This window comes from Culex quinquefasciatus, chromosome 1, assembly GCF_015732765.1.
Source record: "Culex quinquefasciatus strain JHB chromosome 1, VPISU_Cqui_1.0_pri_paternal, whole genome shotgun sequence".
NCBI classification, from domain to species: Eukaryota; Metazoa; Arthropoda; class Insecta; order Diptera; family Culicidae; genus Culex; species Culex quinquefasciatus.
This window is the reverse complement of record NC_051861.1, coordinates 36,905,085-36,921,862: the sequence shown is the minus strand read 5'-3', so window position 1 is coordinate 36,921,862 and position 16,778 is coordinate 36,905,085. Positions and strand designations below refer to the sequence as shown.

Sequence of the window (16,778 nt, the reverse complement as noted above, 5' to 3'; positions counted from 1 at the left end):
CAGTAGTCAGTGCTTCTTTCCCAACAGTTACAACTAAAATCGTGTCATTTTATCAGATCTAATGTGCCTCATGCAGCGTATAAAGATACACACTACAGTGTACAGTGGTTGCGCTCGTAAAACCAGTATTTATGGTCATCTATGGATTGAATATATACTTTTGTTTTACATACCCCAGCAATCAGTCGCCACCACCATAAAGCTGATAATTTTCTCACAATAGCTTCTGATTCACAGCAACGGCAACGACGACAATGTTTACACAAATGGAATCGCCCTCATTCACAACTTCTCCCATCACTGAGTGATTGCAAACCACAAACTAATTCAATAACCATCGCCAGTTAGTCGCAGACGCCCCGTCCCCACTCAGTCGCTTAGTCGCTGTCGCTCAAATTTGGAACATCGCAAAAAAACAAAAAAAAAATGAAAACAAATGCGACGAAAACAGAGCACTCACTTAAATTCAGCAGCAGAGTCACACGATTGGACAAACACGCGCAATTTAAACTGATTAGGTCGTAGGGCAGAACGCAACTGCGGCAAGTTTTTGTACCGAGCGATGCAGTCAACGCCGGATTCTACAGCAGAGTCGTTTCACACGTGGGTGGGTGGCCGTCCGTCCCCTTAAGTAGTCGATATGCATCACGAGAATAATTTCATCGACACTTCTCTTTGCGTCGTTCTCGGATTCTTCGCTGCACTGAACACTAAACTGGTCTAACTTAATCGCGGACGAAGTAATTCAACTAGTGTCTGCATTCTTGGAATAGTTTGCTGAAGAGGAGAAGCGAACAGACGCGACCGACCGTTGGAATGATACTGGAAAGTGCCAGTGTCGAGTCGGAATGGTCGGAGAGGGGGACTTTTTTATATTTATAGATAAGAGAGCACTGATAAGAGCGGGCTTGATCAACTGATTTGAAGGGAGCTTACTTGGGGACTTGTTGGTTTGGCGGGAATTGGCTATGAATGATATCGTTGTTGCGTTTTGGTGTTATCTCGCTAGACGTGGGTTTAAATTTCGATAGAATAAATTATAGGGAATTAGGAAATAATGCAATATTTGGTGATAACAGTATCGACGTCATAAGCAAATTAAAGCATTAAATAAAACATTTAAGGCACCATTCATTCCACCAACTAACAAACTTTTTCCAAAAATAACAAATAAATTATTCGCTTACAGCCTTGGCGTTCTCGATTGCGAGATTCCTACTCGAAACTAAACAGAAAAAAGGTGGTAATATTCATCAGGAAATGGTATTAGATTTAGTGGCAAAAAAATGTGTAATATCATGTGACATCAGGAATTGGTGAATTTTCATCAGTTTCTGATGAATATGGGTCATTCCAGGTCAACTGGTTTTGGACTTCATCTTCACCGATTTGGACCAAACTTGGAGGGAACGTTCATCTATAGTTAACAGAAATCTAGTTTTGGCACCGCCATCTTTTTTGACGATTTTCTAAAAAACTTTTTTTTTGATCATAACTTTGCAACTATTTGAGCAAAAGACTTTCTAGAGGTAGAATTTCATAGAAAATCGTCCAAGAAATTCGATAAAAATACAATTTTAACCCTTTAATGCCCACTAATATTATATTTTAACGTTTTAAGTATTAAAATTTAGTTTTGACCAATTCTTTATATTTTTATTTGTTTTATTTTACCACCATCGTGTTCCCCGGCCAATTTTACATAATAATCAATGTAGACCTCAAACTAAAATGAACTACTGGCGAGATACAGCGATTTTACTGAAAAAAGTTTTATTTGTGCTGCACTCTGTCCTATGAACTCACATCCGAAATAAGTTTCTCACATATAAAAACCGAACTTATGCCTTTTTGTTGAAAAGTACACCATGTACTTCCGAGTGCTGCTTCCGAGACTCAATTCAACTTATTGAAACTTTTTTTAAGGTCAACTAAACATATTCATTGAAGAAATATTTACGAGCAATTCCAGCCCAAAAATGGGTTTTTTTAGGTACTTTTTTCTCGACCCTCTCCGATTTAAATGAAACTTTGTAGACATGTTATCCTAGACATATATAAGCCATTGTTGTGTATATGGAGCCAGTTTCACTCGATAATGACATTTGAGAAGGGCGTAAGTGTTTTAAATATTTTTGTATTTCGTAATTTCAATTTTGCTGTATCTCGAAGCTTACCAAGTTGAAACTTGGAGCGTTAAAAATCGGTTTTCTCGAAAAGTACTAAATGGTCGTTGTCACAAGATAGCACACAACTAACGATATCCTGAAGGAGGAGCGGTACGACCCCTTCAATTTTTGAACATGCGAAAAAAGAGGTGTTTTTCAATAACTTGCAGCCTGAAACGGTGATGAGAATGAAATTTGGTGTCAAAGGGACTTTTATGTAAAATTAGACGCCCGATTTGATGGCGTACTCAGAATTCCGAAAAAAACTTATTTTTCATCGAAAAAACACAGAAAAAGTTTCAAAAACTCTGCAATTTTCCTTTGCTTAGCTGTACATTTTTTTGGAACATTATGGGAAATTTAATGTTCTTTTCGAATCTACATTTACCCAGAAGGGTCGTTTTTCATTCAGAACAAAATTTTTTATTTTAAAATTTCTTGTTTTTTCTAACTTTGCAGGGAAATTTTTTAGAGTGTAACAATATTTTACAAAGTAGTAGAGCAGACAATCACAAAAAAAATGATTTGCAAACATTAGGGGTTATAAACATCACGAGTTATCGCGATTTTACGAAAAAAAGTTTTGAAAAAGTTGGTCGTCGTTGATCATGGCCGTTTATGGTCACCCGCGACAGACAAGGACGATAAAACAAAGGGGATCGCAAAATGTAACTTTTTGAAATTTTTTTTTTTCGTAGAATCGCGATGACTCGTGATGGCTTCATGTTTATATATCAAAATTATTGTAAAACATTGTAAACTTTGTTAAACATTGTTACACTCTAAAAAATTATCCTGAAAATTCTAACTTTAAACACGAAATTATAAAATGATAAATTTTGTTATAAATGAAAAAATGACCCTTCTGGGTCAATGTAGATTCGAAAAGTACATTAAATTTCCCGTGAAATGACATGTTTCAATTTTTTTTACAGTTGAGTAACGGAAAATGGCAGAGTTTTTAAAACTTTTTTAGTGTTTTTTTTGATGAAAAATACGTTTTTTCGGAATTCTAAGTACGCCATCAAATCGGGCTAGTGTTACATAAAAGTCTCTTTTACACCGAATTTCTATCTCATCACCGTTTTAGGCTGTAAATTATTGAAAACACCTCTTTTTTCGCGTGTTCAAAATTGAAAGGGGTCGTATCGCCCCTCCGTCACGAGATATAAAAAAATAGACCTCGGATTCGTGATCAGGGACAAAAGTTACTCCTTAGGACAAAGTTTCACGCAATTTGTAAAGGGGTCGGGGCTACTTTTCCCGATTTCCTGTGTGTTGGTAGACCCTATAATAAGGTTAAAATAAAACAAAGTTTCGCTTCGTTCGATACCCATATTGCAAATTATGAAAATTTAGTTTTTTCGAAAAATACGGTATTTTGTTAACAACTTTGAGTACATATAAGGAACAATGTAAACATATAAATAAATCATATGGTGAATAGATAAATACATTTAAGCAGTTAATTTAATGGGCCAGAAGCAGTGAAAAAATATATTTAAAAACTTAAGCCCCAGATGGAGATGCATAATTGGAACACAAATAGAGCACAAAAGAACAAAAATAGAGGCACTGCTGCTTGCACTAGATTCGATAAGTAGGGCTTTAACACACAACACGAAAAAGAACGCTCTCATCCGGGTTAAAGCATGCTACGCAGACCTTCCTATCGAGCTGTCAAAGCGAAACATAATGTAAAACTTTCTGTGCAGTAGCTGTGAAGCTAACCAAGGATTTTCAAAAAGTTCAACTCCTTGTTGCAAGCACACACTCTCATTTTTAACTTCTGGATTGCGTGAGTATACTTTGAGACTCAAATCGATAATATTATCGACGATAATTTTACCTGGGATATGATACCATTTACAACAGGGGTGCCCAACCTTTTGGCCCTGCGGGCCAGATCAGATTTTTCTGAAGCAGTGGCGGGCCGGAACTAGTATTTGATATAAGTTGAAATAGTAAACACATTTTTTTTTGTGATTAGGTTCTTTTAAAGTAAATAAATAAAAGAGCCATGGTTGCAAATAAGATTCATATATCTTGATTTTAAGAATGAAAAACAAAGATAACTTTCAAAAATGTGGTCATTTCACTTATTTTCATTTTTGTTTGTTTAAAATAGTTTAGTTGGTTTTTGAATATTGCAATTAAAAACGATAATATAATTTTAAATTAAAACACCATTCAATTTCCAATGGTCGTTGCAATTTTTTAAAGTTTAATTTCCTCAACACTGCAATATAAAAGAATCAATGAGACATGATTAAAAAAATCAAAGGGAATTTGGATTTGAATACCCTTTACAAAAAAAACTTTTTGCGTTGTTGTGCACCTTTATTCAAATATTTTAAAATGTTTTTTAAACACACACAAAATTTCAAAAGTGTAAAAAATATTTATTAGATCATGTTCAATTCCTTATTCTTCAAAATTCAAAGCTAATAAAAAAAATTGGCTTCCTAATTTCTTGACTCAGCTTTTTATTTTAATGATAAAAAATTGCAGCCATCTATTTTCAGTATGAAGAATTTGCTTTTTATCACTGAAAAGTTGTTCTGGAAAAAAACATTAGTTTTTCCTCACCTATTAATTAAAAAAAGAAAATATAAAAAAAACTTCAATTTGAAGTAAACACAGTTAATACTGAAAGAAATTAAAATTTAGTGTCTTTTTGTACATTTTTATACAACAATTCAAGTTTTTTCATAAATTTCACTGTTTTACGAAATGAATAATTTTGTTTTCTTGCACCATTTTTCAGTTTGAAAATATCTATATATAAATTATAAGAATTAAATGAAGAATATTGTTATCATATGTTAAAATTCGATCTCAGGCTTATTTTTTTATTTCAAACAATCAATTTATTTATTTAATATGTCATGCCCAGCCTTGAGGGCCGGTCATAGAACTAATTTGGAAAGCCATCGCGGGCCGGATCCGGCCCGCGGGCCGGACGTTGGGCAGGCCTGATTTACAATCTAAATTTTTGAGGTTTTCTATGTTTTAAGACCTATTCAAATAAAACTCAAGAATTGTCCACACGAGGAATGGTAGGTAACTGTGTCTACGATGGCAAGTAAAAAGAGCTCTTCAAAACTGCTACTATTGCCCTAACCAACAGCCGATCGATGTTGTTTCACCCTATCCGACCTCCTGCTGTAGGGCATACATTTCATTGAAATTCCACGCCGAAACGAACCCGTGTCCGCCTTTATTGCCGGTACCATCACCGTGGAACGATGAGCTTGTACTAATTCTTCCCCGGCGTGTTGGCGAGTGTGTACTTTCCCGAGGATTATCCCCGCTAAAGTAGAGTTATTCCGCCGAAAAATGGCCCAACTTTTTCACTTCCAAACGCGCGCAAGTTTCCCAAATGGGCTAAAATTCAAATTTAATTGACAATTGTATGACCCCGGCCATCACTGATGATGCCGCGTGCGAACTACTCAACCCGGAACGATTACGGCCCCCGGGCAGGGCCGCGCTACTCTTGTTAATGGGATTTCTTTGTCCGGGCAGGACGAGCCTCCTCGGGTACATTTGCGCGAGCGTCATTGTTGTCCGGGTTTGGGGTTCCCCTTTCAATTGCCCGATTCTGCAAACATCCGGCGCACTCTTCCGGGGTTCGGCAGCAGTCGCGTCATCTACGCAAATGGACCATGAAGCAATGATGCTGTGGCTGGTGTCGGAATAGGGTGGTTCTATGACAAATGAAAGAGTGTTTTTAAAAGCAAAACAAACTTATAAATAAATTGCACTGGAAATTGTTATTTAGTAACTGGCAACCCTCTGAAATTTATGAATTTCAGAGACCACCCGAGATTTGATTTGTGCATCTTCTGCTTGTGTATACAGTATTTGAGTCATTGAAGATCTGGCAACCCTGTCAAAAAATTACGTCACAATCGAAGATTTCATGATTCTGGACAAAAATTTCAAGATAAATTCATCTCTTTTTGGTTCGTCGTGCTTGTACTACAATGTTTTGTCAACACAGCAAACCGTTCCGGACAACCCCGGAGGTCGAACCAAACACAAGGTGGGCCTTCTCCAGCAAGCGTTTGTTTGGTGATGGTTCGGAAGCGTTTTTATTTTAATTTTGTTTGTTCACGTCAATTTATAAATGCAGTTTTTTTTGTGCGGTTGTTTAAACAAAAAAATCTCTCTTTTCAAACGGAAAGCAGAATTGGTTTTTATCTGGCGCGCTCTCTCCTTTGGGGACACGTGCAAACTGTGCATAATGCTGATAATGGTGATGATGATCCTGGCACGGACGCGATGGAATTTCGAGGTTTTGGCTGCGGTGCCGGTTTTGTTTGCATAGTTGTGGGTGGCGGTGGGGGGTGGTTATTAAATTTTATGACACTTTTAAATGGTGCTGGCTCGGTGGAGAAGGCGCAGTTGTTTGACTAGGTCAAGCCGTTTGTGGCAAACAGTTGGATTAGCTTTTGGAAATCGTGGTGCTGGAGAGCTAGCAATTGAGTGTAAGGTATTTGGTTTGAATTTGGAGAAAGAATTGTTAGACCTAATTGATTCACAGTCACGAGAAATTGAAAAAAAGAAACTTGTTCAATTCATCTATGTGATTGGTGCAAGTGTGACAACTGGTCAAAGGGATTTCAGATCAGAACGTGTTTGACACACGTACAATCTCGGCTACCGTAAACATTTGTAATTATAACTCGGGACTCCGGCAACAAAATTAAACCAAACTTCGGGATAATGCACAGAATGGCCAACCAAACAAAATATGCTCTGTTTTTTTTATTCAAGGTTAAACATTAAAACGCGTTTTTTCTCGGAACGTAAAAAAAGCGACGTGCGACATGATAGAACACAGGGTGAAAAACATAATATGTTATGTTAAATTTTCCAAGGAATCCGGTGAAAATATTTTCAGATATAGGCTATTTGGTCCTGGGACCTTCGCAACAGCATTTTATGTTTTCATGCGACCTTTTAAAATTTTAGGATAAATATTTGAAACTTCTTACTATTTTTCTTTAAATGCCTACCTTATACCCTTTCGTTTGCGTCGAAGACAGTTAAAATCGGATGAAATGGCGCGGAGCTATCATTTTTGGAAAAAAGTATTTTTTGTTAAAAACGACGAAAATTGCCATTTTTTAGGTCACCCTAATGGCCAAACAAAAAATACGAATTCAGCTGAAATAAATTTAAAATGCATTCTCATGCGTTTGAAGCAAGTTTGGATTGAATTTATAAATGTTTGAGTTTATTCAAAACTTGTTGTTTTTTGCGAATTTTTTGAGTATAGTACCGCAAAATGTTTTTGTTTTCATCAAATCTTACATTTTTTTTAAACTGGTATTGCTTAACAATTGAGCAACTCTCTACGAAATCTGCCGATTTCGACCATTTTTATTTTTTGTATTTTTTATTTGGTTCAAACTTTGAGGATAATTTCCCTATAACCAAATAAGCTATTTTGTGTCATTGGTTTACCCATACAAGTCTCCATACAATTTTGGCAGCTTGTCAAACAAAAATGGTACGTACATATTCAAATAGATGTAACTTATGATTTAGTTTTCTGATCAATTTGGTGTCTTCGACAAAGTTGTAGCTATTGAGAAAAAAATAGGTACACGGAAAAAAAATTGCAGATTTTCCAATCAACGTTTTTTTTCACAAACACTCAATTTCCAAAAATAAGTTATTTTTTGATTTTCGAGATTTTTTGATGTTTTAATGGACAAAAACCCACAACTTTTTAGCCGTAGAGAAACATGGTCAAAAAATTTGCCGCCGAGTTAATTTTTTTTGAAAAAATAGGGATTTTTAAAAAAAAATTAATTTGATGCAAAAACAAATTTGACAAATAAATTTAATTTGCAATCGAAAAGAACTCTACAGATTTTTTGATAAAGGGCTCTGTTTTCAAGATATAGCCACTGAAACTTGGATTTTAGCGAAATATTTGCAGTTTTTCGATTTTTAAAAATAGTGACCATGAGTGACCATTTCTAAAAATATCTTTTTTGAAAAGTTCAGAAAATTTGCTATGATATTGTCTAAGAGACATTGAAGATTGGACCTCGGGTTGCTGAGATACAGCCGCTTGAGGGAAAAGAAACAGAAAAATTGAAGTTTTTTAAGTCTCACCAAAACAACCCACCATTTTCTAATGTCGATATCGCAGCAACTAATGTTAATACATGAAAAATTTAAAATTTTCCGATACTTTCGAAAAAAATGTTTTGAAATTTTTTAAATCAAAACTAACATTTTAAAAAGGCCAAACATTGAATATTACGGCCATTTAAAATGCTAGTCTTGATTTAATTATTTTCAAAATATTTTTTCCAAATTATCGGAAAATTTCACAATTGGAACTTTTCGATTGGAAATTCAATTATAAATTTAAAAATTAATTTTGTTTTTACATAAAATTTTGATTTTTTTTCCAAAAATCACTATTTTTCAAAAATTCATAACTCGGTGGCCTCTATGGCTCTAAAGTTGCGAGTTTTTGTCCCCTAAAACATATAAAATAATCTCGAAAATAAAAAAATACGTATTTTGGGAAATTGAGTGTTTGAGAAAAAAAAAGTTTATTGAAAAATCGGCAATTTTTTCCGTTTACCTATTTTTTCTCAATAGTCCTCAATAATACTTACAACTTTGCCGAAGACACCAAATTGGATTTACCAGATTTATCAAATTTGTGTCTTATTCGAAAGGTAAATTCAAGTATACAATCAGCGCGGGATAATATGATTCAATGAAATGCTTTTTCATTTCAACCAATTTATTCGAAGATGCGCCAACTTTGTTCTACTTTTCACAAGAAAAAAAATCTGTTGAACTCTTTCTCCCCCCTTCTGTCTGAATACAGGGCGAGGACGAAGTGGCGGCGATGATGTTTGTGCAATTAGTACACGCCTAATTGGTTGCGTAATTGCAAGTAATTAAAATAATTATAATGATACGTCTGCGGTGATGGTCTTTCTTTCACTCTGTCCAGAAACGGAGGGAAAAACTGGTTAAACAGACGTAAAAGCATGTTCCTATTGATGGACTTCATTGATTGCGTATTAAAGTTGTTGACGATTTTGTTTGCATTTTTAAATGCTACAATGAAAGTGCATTTGACGAAGAAATGCGTGGAATCACGACAAGGAATCATTTCCTCTTATATTTAAAAGCACTTGTACTACAGTAGAACGCTGTTGGTTTGACATTGGATTGTTGCGAAATGAACGGAAGCTTTATCAATTCAACAAACTGCCAAGTGTCAAACTAACAAAGTTTCCCTGTTTGCTCACAACCCACAAATGATGAACTCAATTATTTAGCAAACATTAAGTAGAAACACACTTCGTCATAAATGTGTCAGCAGTTGCAGCACACAAAAAATGGCATCTTGTGCAACTCCGGAGCAAAAAAAAAACGTCGAAGAAGAAAACAACCACGGATAGGATACAACAGTACAACAACAGGAAAAGCAGCATTTTCACGCCAGACGTGAAAATGCTTTCCCAACGACACTGGTATAGTGAAGAGCCTAGCCGTGGGAGGAAGACCTTCCGGAAGTCAGCCAGAAGATGGTGGTGGTGGTGCTGCTGGCTTGATGAATGATGATTTTCTCTACCTTCTCGTCTAACATTAGCCGCGTAAATGTGTCGATGTGTGCGTGTGTGTGTGTGTGATGTACGTGTGCTGCACCGAGTTTAGAAGTTTTTTCGCCTTCCGCTTCCTGGCAGTCATTTTTTCTCAACCCACGGTGTGAAGGGTTGCCAGTTGTTGAGCATCATAATTCGCACGGCTCTTGGTGTCGGAGTGTGATTTTTTTTTGTTCAGAGTCTGTTTTTTTGCCTTCTCGCTAAGCCAGCATCGTGTTGGGTTCTCTGGGCGAGGATGGTTAAGGGGTTCTCAAGATTTCATTTTTATTTTTGTAGCTACTTAGTAAACAAGTTTAATAATAAAGGTATTATATTTGATGGTTGAACACAACCTGTTTCGCCTGAGGTAAGGTTATGATCCTGCTCTAAAAATGAAGTTTTTACATAAAGCTCATAGAACAGACAGACATAGACATAGAAAAATGTCGCTCAGTTTTCTAGACACTGCCTGAACCAATTTAAGCCAAATGGATCGTGTTCCAACAAAATTTAAGTTTCGATAAGTAGTTCAAAAGTGCATTAAACAAATGTGTTTTCGCAAATATCCGGATGTTAGATAAATGACCAAAAATAGAACGAAATATCATCAATTTATATTGAGTTTGATAGGTAATCAAATGATTTTTCAAATGAGTCCAAAAGATCGAAGATCTGGCAACCCTGTCTCAAGTCGTAACCACTTAATTGATATTTATGTACTTTCTGAAGCCGAATCTCACATATCTGTACTAAAACTGTGTCCGGATCCATAATCCGACCTATCGAGAGACTTCCAAACGAGTTCAAAACATTGATGATCTGGCAACCCTGTCTGATGACTTCTTAAGAGCGAGTTTTTTTTACCAATGTGTAACAGATCGGTTCGAGGTGCTCCAATTTGGATGAAATTTTCAGCGTTTGTTTGTCTATACATGAGATGAACTCATGCCAAATATGAGCCCCCTACTACAACGGGAAGTGGGGTAAAACGAACATTGAAATTTGAGGTCCAAAAAACATGAAAAATCTTAAATTTGCACGCATTTTCGTAAAACTTCATCAATTCCAACTCTCTTAGCTGCATTTGAAAGGTTCTTTGAAGCTCTTCAAAATGCGTCATAGACATCCAGGATTGGTTTGACTTTTTGTCATAGCTTTTGCAAATTACTGTTGAAAATTGATTTTTTTTAAAACCTTAATAACTTTTTGCAACAGCCTCCAACACCCATACTCCCATAGGTCAAAAGTTAGGGAAATTCATGGACTAAAAGCCTATGGAATTAACTTTTTGGCTAGTTGCAGTTTTCCTCATAGTTTTTCGATTTTTGTATAACAAACATTCAACAACGTTAGTTTTTGCCCTGTAGCGGTTTTTTTTAGTCTAAATTTTGTCATATTTGGATTTCTCGGAATATTTCACGATACGATACGACCTCTAGAACAAACCGAGCAAAATCTACAAATACTGCCTCTTAAGTAATATTTAAGTATTTTTTTGAGGTCGGATCTCACCCATCGTTGGCTAGGTAATTGAAAACCCATCAAACGTTTCTAAAAGTTTGAAGATCTAGCAACCCTGTCTCATGTAATGACCACTTAGTGATATTTGTGTACCGTCAGTGGGGGTGACATTGGGTCTGGGGGGTGAGATTGGGTCAAAGTGATTTTTTACGGATTTTACCATTTCTCAGGTACTTCTCAATGAAACTAAATTCTGTTAATAGGGTTGTGCAAGGGACATCTTGAGATAACTTTGCTGAAAAAATCCCGTTCCTAGAACAAATCCTGTCATTTTAGCAGCTGTCTAAAATTGAGGTACGTTTTTGGCCAAAAATGACCTCTCGAAAAATCAACTTTTTAAAAATTTTGTTGGAATTGATCAAAAAGTACCCAAATGTTTTAAAAACTCTACTTCAAACACTTTAGCATGTCAATACGATTCCCTCGAACAAGAAACACTGTTGGATGACTTGTTTTTACCATATCTTTGTATTTGAGCATCATTTTAGTTTCATTTGACCCAATGTAACCATAGGGGGGTGAGATTGGGTCAATTTTCAAACGATTGCCATTTAAGGTAGAGTCCATCAAATTACACCATATTTTGGGAAAATGTTAGTAAATTATCTAAGAACAATTCTACGATAAAAGATTTTTGGTGTTATTTTAATTGTTTTTGTTATTAAGAAATTACGAGAGGTGTATCGTTTTTTGACCCATAGTCACCCCTACTGACGGTACTTTTATCGAATCTAAGAAAATTAAATCAAATTTGGTCCAAACTTATCATATCATTCATTGTTGGTAATGAGTGAGGAAGGCATCAACCACATGGGTGGATTAAGTAAGTTTTTCGATGTAATTTTACCTTAATTTATCGGAAATAAGTGGAAACACACATAGAAAGATATTAATGAACACATTTCCCGTTGTTTTATTATTATGATTTTATGAACTGTGGAGAAACAATGTAGGACATAAATAATTAAAAATACTTTATTTTTCATAAAATACTATTTTTTTTTGCGGGACTGTACATTGGTATTTCATTAACATTCAATATTTTTTTTATTGGTGCTTAATTAATTCTAAATTAAATGCTACATATGATTACAAAAGCAGAAACATGCATTTGATTAAACTTCTATTTCCAAGTTTTTCAAAACAAATATTTCTTTTAAGCGATATAAACTTTGATAACAACAGCCTTATTGTTTAATGTTTAATTTTTAATGTTTAATGTTTAATGTTTAATGTTTAATGTTTAATGTTTAATGTTTAATGTTTAATGTTTAATGTTTAATGTTTAATGTTTAATGTTTAATGTTTAATGTTTAATGTTTAATGTTTAATGTTTAATGTTTAATGTTTAATGTTTAATGTTTAATGTTTAATGTTTAATGTTTAATGTTTAATGTTTAATGTTTAATGTTTAATGTTTAATGTTTAATGTTTAATGTTTAATGTTTAATGTTTAATGTTTAATGTTTAATGTTTAATGTTTAATGTTTAATGTTTAATGTTTAATGTTTAATGTTTAATGTTTAATGTTTAATGTTTAATGTTTAATGTTTAATGTTTAATGTTTAATGTTTAATGTTTAATGTTTAATGTTTAATGTTTAATGTTTAATGTTTAATGTTTAATGTTTAATGTTTAATGTTTAATGTTTAATGTTTAATGTTTAATGTTTAATGTTTAATGTTTAATGTTTAATGTTTAATGTTTAATGTTTAATGTTTAATGTTTAATGTTTAATGTTTAATGTTTAATGTTTAATGTTTAATGTTTAATGTTTAATGTTTAATGTTTAATGTTTAATGTTTAATGTTTAATGTTTAATGTTTAATGTTTAATGTTTAATGTTTAATGTTTAATGTTTAATGTTTAATGTTTAATGTTTAATGTTTAATGTTTAATGTTTAATGTTTAATGTTTAATGTTTAATGTTTAATGTTTAATGTTTAATGTTTAATGTTTAATGTTTAATGTTTAATGTTTAATGTTTAATGTTTAATGTTTAATGTTTAATGTTTAATGTTTAATGTTTAATGTTTAATGTTTAATGTTTAATGTTTAATGTTTAATGTTTAATGTTTAATGTTTAATGTTTAATGTTTAATGTTTAATGTTTAATGTTTAATGTTTAATGTTTAATGTTTAATGTTTAATGTTTAATGTTTAATGTTTAATGTTTAATGTTTAATGTTTAATGTTTAATGTTTAATGTTTAATGTTTAATGTTTAATGTTTAATGTTTAATGTTTAATGTTTAATGTTTAATGTTTAATGTTTAATGTTTAATGTTTAATGTTTAATGTTTAATGTTTAATGTTTAATGTTTAATGTTTAATGTTTAATGTTTAATGTTTAATGTTTAATGTTTAATGTTTAATGTTTAATGTTTAATGTTTAATGTTTAATGTTTAATGTTTAATGTTTAATGTTTAATGTTTAATGTTTAATGTTTAATGTTTAATGTTTAATGTTTAATGTTTAATGTTTAATGTTTAATGTTTAATGTTTAATGTTTAATGTTTAATGTTTAATGTTTAATGTTTAATGTTTAATGTTTAATGTTTAATGTTTAATGTTTAATGTTTAATTTTTAATGTTTAATGTTTAATGTTTAATGTTTAATGTTTAATGTTTAATGTCGATTTACAGTTTTGGCACCACCGATCAGTTCCAGCCATCATTTCCACAAATTTCAACGCACATGGCGTACAGTGAAAAACTGATGTGCTCCACTTTATAACGCGACTTGGTTGCATGGCTGACTAATGTGGGATTTGGCTCTGTTGACTGCTTTGGTAGTGGCCACGACGCAGAAGGCGGGTGCAGGACTTTGGCCATGGACAAGTTGTAACTGAAGGACTTCAAGGGAATTTTGGTCCAATGAAAAGCTTTTTTTCCCTTTAGTTGCATGGAAATCTTGAATATAAAAGATGAATTCTTTCCTTATTTGGAAACAGTAGCTGCACATTCTGAAGCCATTTGATGGTCGTCCAACTCGGCAAGGGACGAACGGATGTTCAATGTTCATGGCAGTTCGAAAACTCCTTCAAAACTGAAACAAATTTCATCGAGAATCGTCTCAAATTTGCAGCATCGTCAGCTTCCAAAGTGGGCTGTTGCTGCTGTCGCAGGAACAATCAACCTAATGTACGTGAACGGCCTGAGAGACGACGATGTTCATGTCGGTGCTGCCAGCAGTATGATTGATCGCACATGCGACATTCACCAGAACCTCTAACACATGGCCCCCTCAGGGGGAAATGTGTGTGTGTTGGCGGAAATGTTGGAGACATCCGCGTGAACTCAGGGGTCAGTCATTCTTTTTTTCTTTTTTTTGTGAGGGGAAGAAGCAAGGAGGTCGAAATTTCACATATTAGGAAGTATAAATCATGTTTGGAGTTGATTTATTGGTGGTCTTTAATGTGATGCTGTGGTTTATTACACCAAAAGTTGTTAGGAGAAAAGTGCAAATTGATTTTGAATTTTTATTAAAAATTATTTAAAAATAAGAAATGTCAAAACAACCGCTGAAATTTTTTTTAGGTTGTTTAGTTTATGTTGAAAGTTAATTAAATTTCAATGAGGTACTCATAACCTAAGACAGTGTTGCCAAATGTTGGATGTCTTCTTTTGAAATCGAAGGTCTTTTTAAAATGTTATTCTTAAATCAATTTTATGAATATTTGAGACCTTTGAAACCTAAATTTCATGTAAATTTCCATCACGTAGGTACTCATAACATCAGACAGGGTTGCCAAATTGTCTAAATGTCATTGTAATGTCGTACAGTTTTGGTTATCTTTATCTTTTTTTAAATTTCTCTTTTAAATTTTTGATGAATAAATATTTCAAATATCTGCAATATTTTACCATAAATTTCACTCAAACTGTTCAATAAATCTCAAAATTCCAAAATTATTCCAAGTCCTATAAATTGCACTCTCTCTCTCTCTTCCAGCATCAACAGCTGCTGCTGCTCTGGTTTATGAGAGCAGCACCGTCAGTCAACCGTTCGCTGAAATATCAGCCTCGACTAGTGATGGTGGTGTGCTCATGATTACCATGTTCACTGACAGGCACTATGGTTCACAAATGTGAGTGTGTTTGTGTGTGTGTGTGTGCGTGTCACTTTTCAGTGTGCAAAAGTTTTGCGCGCGAGACAGACGCAAGATGTGACGGCGAACAAATGATCGTTTTGTCAGCATGACAGCGGAAACCATCTAACGTGTGTGTGTGTGTGTGTGTGACAACACACATACATAGCACAAAGGGATCACGATGCAAGCAAATGCAGCCCAAACTAGGGTTGCTCAAACTATTTCAAGCTTTTTTCGCAGCAATGAGCCCAAAATAGATCCCGTGGGACGAAAATAGGGCCACTCACCACGGTTCAGTTTTGATGAAGGTGCGTTTCGAGTGTTTGTCCCGTCCGGAAGAACACAGCCGAACGTGCGCGATGATATTATGCACATATGGTGGGGCCATTTAGCACAAATCGTTCGTTGTCGCGGAAAACTGGAATTGTTTTTGTACCACTGCGGTGTGGTGGAGTCCCTCGTCGTCGTCATCGTCATGGAGGATAATGAGTACAACTATGGGGCTGGATACTCTGTTTAGTGAACCAACAGAGGGTTTGTTCGTCGGAGAGCAGCATGCAGTGTCGGTGCTCATTAGGATACTGTTTGCAGTGTTATGCTAAATAATCGTTTGTGTTAATCTCTAATGAAAAAAAAAAGATATTAGATCAGTTCTCTACGGAATCGATCTTTTTTCTTTGATTTTATTTTTGTATTTTTTAATCCGGCTGAAACTTTTTTGGTGCCTTTGGTATGCCCAAAGAAACCATTATGCATCATTAGTTCGTTCATATAATTTTCCATACAAGTTTGGCAGCTGTCCATACAAAAATGATATGTAAAAATTCAAAAATCTGTATCTTTTGAAGGATTTTTTTTTATCGATTTGGTGTCTTCAGCAAAGTTGTAGAAATGGATATGAACCACACTGAAAAAAAATGCACGCTAAAAAATTGATTTTGAATTTCACTTTTTGTCACTAAAACTTGATTTGCAAAAAAAAACACTATTTTATTTTTTTATTGTCTGATATGTTTTAGAGGACATCAAATGCCAACTGTTCAGAAATTTCCAGAATGGGCAAAAAATCTTTGACCGAGTTATGATTTTTTGAATCAATACAATTTTTATCAAAAAAAATCGAAGTATTGGTCGCAAAAATTTTTCAATTTCATTTTTTGATGTAAAATCGAATTTGCAATCAAAAAGTACTGTAGTAAAATTTTGATAGAGTGCACCGTTTCCAAGTTATATCCATTTGTTGGTGACTTTTTTCAAAATAGTCGCAGTAATTTATTTTTTTAAATTAGTGTCCATGTTTACCCCTTTTGATAAATATCATTGAAAAGCTGCGAAAATTCTCTTTATTTTGCTTTTTTGAA

At 33.9% G+C, this 16,778-nt stretch overlaps 1 protein-coding gene across 4 annotated transcripts in view; it reads right to left on the bottom strand.

Moving 5' to 3' along the window:
* LOC6048394 overlaps positions 1–16,778 on the bottom strand; it is a 242,647-nt gene that overhangs the window by 84,508 nt on the left and 141,361 nt on the right. Inside the window, exon 1 of one of the 4 annotated variants that reach the window (XM_038249642.1) lies at positions 174–827. The exons of the other annotated variants lie outside the window; for them this stretch is intronic. The gene's annotated coding sequence lies outside the window, so the exon portion shown is untranslated. Of the gene's footprint in view, positions 1–173; positions 828–16,778 lie in introns of those variants that run through there. 4 annotated transcript variants of the gene reach the window in all.